Genomic DNA, 7,361 nt, shown 5'->3' with positions numbered 1-7,361 from the left:
TCTCGCTAATGGATCCAAGTTTAGGTGGTGCTCGGCAAGTTCCCTGGGTACTCCTGGCATGTCAGCTGGACACCATGCGAAGATTTTCCAGTGCTCACGGAGGAACTTGACGAGCGCGCTTTCCTATGCGAGGTCCATGTTTGCCGCAATGGACGTCGTCTTCTTTGGATCTGTCGGGTGAATCTGCACCTCCTTGGAATCCTTTGTCGTGTTAAAGGTTGCCTCTTTATTAGGCCTCCCCACATCTGGTAGCACATCATAATCAGTCGTAAGCCTTGACTCCATGTATTCTGCTTGCATCCCGAAAGTTTCTGATAGTCGATGAAAATCCTTGTCACATTTATCGGCTAAAGCGAAGCTTCCTTTGACTGTAATTGGTCCCTTAGGCCCAGGTAACCTCCACAACAAATATGTATAATCTGGTACTGCCATAAACCTGGCATATGCTGGCCGTCCCAACAAGGCATGATACTGTGACGGGAAATCTACGACTTCGAACTCCAGCTTCTCGATCCTGTAATTTTCTCGGGTCCCGAATTGAACGTCGAGATTGATCTTCCCGAGCGGATAACTTGGCTTCTCCGGTGTGATACCGTGCAATCGCGTGTCGGTTGATTTCAGGTTTGCTAGGGATATATTCATCTTCCTTAGTGTGTCTGCATACATAAGGTTTAAACTGCTGCCGCCATCTATGAACACTCGAGATACATCGAATCCCGCAATTACTGCTGGTAAGATCAGTGCTGACTGCCCTGGTCGAGGAACTTGTTGTGGATGATCAGCTATTGTGAAGCCAATATCTTGCCCTGACCAGTTAAGGTACTCGACTGTTGGTGGAGGCATCTTCTCCGCCATAAACACATGTCGCGAGATTACTTTCTGAGCTCTATTGGATGGCCTGCCTTTCTGAATCATCGAGACCGCTCCGTTGGAGTTAGGATCAACATAAGGCGGTGGAGCAGGTGCTGCCGCTATTCTGAGCTGATGTCGATTTTTGTCCGTAATCGCGGGAGGAGGTGGCAAGTGAATCTCAATCCTAGGTCCTTGAGGATTTCTGTGCGCTGCCTGAGCATTAGCATGCCCGCCCACCTTAACATTGCTCGGAAATTTCGGCAATCCTTTTGCAAGTGTCTGATTGTCTTTTCCCATTATTGTCAAGATGAAAATGCATCTGACACGGCCCGTTCATCATCTCTTCAGGGGACACAAAAGGTCTTTGGAACCTTGACCCAGTATTTTGCCTGTTGTTTCGAGAATCATCTCTACCGTCGCCCCGCTGTTCGTTACTCCTCTGGTAATCATCTCTGTTGTTTCCTCCGGCGCTTGCTCGGAAGCCAGCCGAAATTTGCCCCGGAGCATCATAACCCGAGTACTGCCGAGAAAATCGTCGCCTATTTTGATAATTTCGGCTGCGGTCCTCCTCTGGTGACCTATGCCGTCTGTTGTGAACGACATCTTCTCCATCTGCCCATCTGTTTGCTATTTCCATTAATGCGGATACTGTCTTTGGATTGGTCCTCCCCAAATCCTCGACAAAATCTCCTCGCCGGATTCCTGCGACAAACACATCTATTGCTCTCTCGTCAGATATATTCTCTGCCGAGTTTTTAATGATGTTCCATCTTTGGATATATTTTCTCATTGGTTCGTCTGGCTTTTGTCGACATGACCTCAATTCCTATAGCGATGCAGGTTTTTTGCAGGTGGAACGGATGTTCTTGACGAAAACGTCCTCAAAACTGTCCCAGCTATCCATAGATCCTGGAGGAAGTTTCTTTATCCAGGATCGCACGGCTCCACTCAGGTGTATCTGAATACTTTGCATAGCTGTTGCTCTGGTCCCTCCTGTGAGCTTCACCGTTTCTAGGTAATCGACTAACCAATCCTCTGGATCTTGCAGGCCGTCGAATTTCTTGAAACTATCGGGCAACTTGAATCCCGAAGGGACTCGGGTTTCCGGACTCTCCTTGTAAAGCATGGTAAACCGCACATGTCCTCGTCGTTTATTTCTGGGGAATGCCGATGTTCTCTTCTACTTTGTCGTGCTCTGTCCACCCTTGCTTGTGCTGCTGTGTCTCTTGCTCCACTTGTCCCTTCAGGAGCTGCTGCTGCAGTTGTCGCAGGTCGTGGACTATTTTGCCTTGCTGTTCCTTCGGGAGGTGTTGGTGCAAACGCCGTTCCCATGGCTCCGACTCCTGCCATTGCCATGTTGTATAGTGCTTCCCTTGGATCTCCTGGAGGTGGCCTGGATGCAAGGATAAAGGCCTGTGTCGCCATATACCCAGCTTCTGGTGCCTTGGGGATGATGTTCCCTCTCGTGTCTATCGACATAAAAGACATGTCGAGGTTTTGAACCAAGTACTCTCTTTCTCCTTCAGGTATATCTTGCAGCCTTGATCTTGCTCTGTTCCGAGCTTCCCTGTGGCTATCTCCCGAAGTTCCAGATTGTCGACTTAACTCCGCTCTTCGCCTGCTTGACGCGGAAGCTGCCTCCCTTCTTCTGTTCAAAGCAACTGTCTGTTTTTCCAACTCCCTTGCAGCTCGTGCGAGCCTATATTGATATGCTTGCAACTCTTCTGGCGTGGCTGTTGTAGCCATTGGTTCTGAGCCATCCATAGCTCTTGCGGCTCTATCTCATACTGCTTGCGGAAGTTGAACTCTATCGCGAGGCTCAGGTCCGATATACTTACTGCCTAGACCTTGTCGTAAATTAGAGGGATCGACGTATGGATTTCCCAGATCGTCGAAAGCCTCAGATGTTTCCTCTTGATCACGACTTGGCTCTCCGATGGCATAAATCTGATGGTATTTTGTATTCAGATCTGTGCTACGTTTGGTGACACCATCATAGAGATTGGCGAAGACCTTGCCCACTGTAGTGGATTTGTCGATGAAATCGAAGCTGTCTACGCTGCTCGAGTCATCGCTTATATAGGAGTCCGCGGATGACTCGAAGGACATGTCGCTGAAGATATTGGCGAGCTTTTCGCTTGCCCTGGGGCTGATGAAGCGTGGCGATGAAGTCTCTTCTTCGCCTGACTCGATTGACGATGTTGAGTTCGAAAAATCGGAATCGACCGCCGACAATCCCGATGAAATCGGAATTTCGAGATGATACGCTCCCTCTTTCTCGACGCGAAAGTGGAATCTTCCAAACGTCATCTCCATAGGCTCCTCCAGATACGCATATGCATCCAAACGGGAGGGCGGGTGAGGAACAAAATCGACAGGACCAGTTGTGATCTGTTTACCTCGATCCATTGCGTTGCTTGCAGTTGATGAAGTCGACGATCTTGAACGTGCCATCGAGATCAGATCCTTGACACCTCTAATCCCCACAGACGGCGCCAATTGACACAGTCGACGGTTGCGGCCAAGATCTTTCCAGGTCGGCGATTTGGTCTTACGGCTCAATCAGCAAAGTACTGAAAAGCTCGAGTCACCATGGCTGGGCCCTTACGTCGTTACGGAAGTAATCGAAGGAGGAGCGTACAGGATCAAGGACAAGAAGACAGGGGTTCCCGAGAAAAACCCCTGGAATGTGGCGCAGCTCAGGCGTTTCTACGCCTAGAGCCAAAATATAGTCCTCCTTTGTAAAAATACAATGTACTGAAACGCCCGCGAGTTTTCAGACGCACTCTTTTCCTTTTCAGGGCACCGAGTGGGGCTGGAAAGGTTTTTAATGAGGCGGGCTCGCGGTGCTGCAATATAGTAAAATATAGTGATGAGATACATATCTTTTTCGTTGACATGCTCGGGGGCTTACGCCTCGAAGTTACAACATATACACAACATAGATAAATCTAACTGGCAAGAAATATTTCGCCTTGGTATCAAATACCTCGCCAAATAAAAAGAAAGTACAAAATAGCAATCAGCAAAAGAACAAAATACTCGGGGGGCTTGTACCCGCAAATATAGTATACTCAATAAAAATTCGGGTGCCTTGGTTTACAACCTCGCATACACAATAAAGAGATTTACCACCGAAACACTCGGGGGCTTGAGGAAGAAAAATAGAAATATTTCCTAAACTTTACAATACAGTATATGTTTGCAACAATACAGGACGTGATTTTAGAGAAAAATCGACAGGTTAAAAGAAAAAGAAAGTCAATTCCGGCTCAGTATATTATCTATGGTCATCCGTCCAGTATTTGCAGTGCGAGTACTATGTTCAGCATAGCTGCCCCTTTCGAAGAATTCAGAGTCCATCCGAAGAAGTTCATCCATCATATCTTCTGCAACGGGGTCACATGATCATCAATTTTGCTGACATCCCTCTTCCTTTTCGCCATCTTGGCTAAGCACTTGGTAACAATTTGGCTCATGTCAAACTTGGGATAGCAGATTTTGATCATCATCATAGCAAACCTGGCACCGGCAGATAGTTGAGCTCGTACAAAGTGATGGATACGAGGAGCATCTTGAAACTTCTCCAACAATCCAAGAATAGTGTCGGGTGCCTCGTTCCGAGGAAACATCGTCTTGTAAACCAGGGTCAATGTCCTGGTGCAGAAATCAAGGAACTCGCGAACCGACGAGGCGCGGTCTTGAAACCTAACAATTTGTCGGGTTCGCTCGGGAGTGGCCCGGAATAGAGAACCGTGGTCGAGAGAAAGGTTAACAAGGAGGCTCGTCCTGGTATTCACCCTTTCATCCTCAGCAGCAGCGTCGATAAAGGAGCCTAGTTGGCGACAACATAAGAATCTCGAAAAAGGAAATAGCGAGAAAACGGGAATCTCGGTTTGCAAGAGCATACTGACATATCACGCATCGGCCTCAATCATCAAATAAAGCATAAAATTTTCTCTAGTAGTTGCTTTTTCAGCTTCCGAAATAGCAGCTTCCTTGGCACTTATGGCTTCTTTACCTTGTTGAAGGGCAATCCTTTCCCTTTCGGATGCTTTGCGAGATTGCTCCATCATCGCAAGAGTCTGCTTTTTCATGGACTGAAGTTGTTGGCGAAGTTCTTGCAAATCATTCGAGGAGTGTTTACTTGAAGAACCTTCGACAAGGTCATCAGCGACAAGTGTTTTCTTCGAGAAGGAGGAAGCAGTAAAAGTGTCGGCAGGATGAGGATTTGCGGAGTAGTTATCAAATATCAACTGGAAAAGAAAATTTCAGTATCAATGATCACGCAAAATAAAATCCCATTGATCTTCGGGACATTTACACAGATATTACAGAATTTACAGAAGGAGTCTTCAAAAGAATTACTACGACAGTTGTCACCAAAGCTACTGTGGCGACAACTTCAGAAGGAACAGGAAAATGAAAAACAGAAAAAGATAAGGCATTCTACTAGACCTCCGGCTTTGACGAGCTAGGGGCAGGAGTAGGCTTGAATCCAAGATAAGCGAGGATCTTCTTTGTGTTGGGCTTCGCAGCCCTGATCAGCAATCGCCACTTCGTGGTCTCCATCTCCTGTGTGTCGCCAACTTTGGCCCAGTCGATGTTTTGCTGGCTGTCCGCAACTAGGGCGACAGTGCTTTCAACACCGACCTTCATATTTTCTTGGCGCAGCTTCAGTCCAAGATCTTCTGGCAGATTAAAACACTTGGCAAGAGCAAGAAAAGTCGCGGGTTCCTCTTTCTTCGGGAAGAAGTAGGGGAAGAGCCGCGACAGTCCTTCCTTGGCTTGGTCAATGCCGTCGCGTGCTTATGTTCCATGAAACTCAAGGAACGCAAGTGCGTCAAGAAGAGGATCATTGTCGGGATGTTCAAGTTCAAATTCCTGAGATGTTTTATCTGTCGAGATAGAAATTTATTGATCAAGAAACGAGTAAAGAAAAGCAAGTCCAAAGAATACAAAATGGTTCAGGTACTCACTGACAAAGCGACGGTTTTGCGACTTCAGGCGTTTAATAATCGCGTCTTCGCGAGCAGATTGTGCGGCTATATGCTCGCTCAGCGAAGTCTCGGTGTCGTGAAGCCTCTTCTTAAGTTCTTCGACACCAGCGGCGTCGGCTTTGGCCTTGTCGGCCTCTGCCCTAGCCTTACTAGCATCTGATTCGGCCTTCTTACGAGCCTCCTCACTTTGCTCTAATTTTTGAGCAAGTGTGTTGGCACGCTCGTTGGCCTCCGCCAGTTTTTCTGCCAAGATAGTTAAATCTAGTTAAAATCACGAAAAGAACGGAGTGAGAAGGCAAGGGTAAAGAGAAGCAGAGAGACATTACCTTCAGCTTTGCTAGCATAATCGCGGTACCCAACGAATTGGGCACCGAAGCGGATGAATTCCTTAATCAAAGGCTATTAAAAGAAAGATAGAGAAAGAAAGCGTCGGTAGGGGAAAAAGTGCAATAGCACAAAATCAAAAGAAGCAAACAGAGAAAACATCGACAGCATCAGAAAGCATTTAAGGACTTACATCATCCAAAAGAGGAGTCGAGGAGCTACCCAATTGCAAGGTAGGCTCCGTGATTGTTTCAACCCTTCCCCTTTTTGGTGAAGGGACAAGAGGGCTTGCAGGAGGAGTAGGTGCGTCGGTGTTTTGTTGAGGAGGCGAAGATTCTTCTCCTTCAATTTGCACCTCGAAACAACTAGAGTATGCGACGTACTCGTTCGAGCAGTCGCATCAATAGCTGGCATTTCTTCCTCGTCACCACTACGATTAAATGGCGACAATATAAGAAGCAAGATAGACAAAAATCTTCAAGTAGCAAAACAGTAAGAAACAAAAGGTGACTTACGAGCTGACGAGGGCTTCCAGGTATGGATCGAAAGCCGCCTTCCGACGTGAAGGAGCAGCTTCTTCGGCTTCGGAAGTGCCGGAATCTTTGACATCAGTCCTTTTCCTTTTGTTCTTTGGAGAAACAGAAGGAGGAGGAGAGTGTGCCGAGGTGGTACCCTCAGATTCAGCTTCCTTTTCAGAAGATCCCGCAGATTTTCGAGAACCTGCGGGTTCACTATCAGGGCCAGGAGCATCTTGGTTGTCATCAGCGACAACGGCTCGTTCTTCGACTTCCCCACCTTCAGGAAGGGGAGGAAGAGAGACAATATGTGGATGGTTCTGTACAAAGCAAAGAGGGATGTCAACAAAGGAGTTATGCAAAGGATGTCAAACAAAAATAGAGAGTCGACAAAAGTTACCTTGGGAAGCGCATTGGCGGCGCTGTATGGTTTTACTCGACAAGAAGACGGGACAGGATCTTTTTTGCTGAGGGAGGAAATTTTTCGGACAAGTTTTTCTAAGTCCTTGACCGGTAAATCCACCGACAGGCGATCCACATCATTGTCGCCAGCATACTTCCAGAGGGGATTTTTGCGAGCCTGCAGAGGCTGCACTCTGATTCTAAGGAAATATGTCGTGATCTAGATACCCGACAGCTCTTTACCGCGGGTGTTTTGCAGCTCGCGGAT

Source organism: Lolium rigidum, chromosome 3 (genome assembly GCF_022539505.1).
Source record: "Lolium rigidum isolate FL_2022 chromosome 3, APGP_CSIRO_Lrig_0.1, whole genome shotgun sequence".
In the NCBI taxonomy this organism is placed as follows: Eukaryota; Viridiplantae; Streptophyta; class Magnoliopsida; order Poales; family Poaceae; genus Lolium; species Lolium rigidum.
This window is presented reverse-complemented; position numbering follows the sequence as displayed.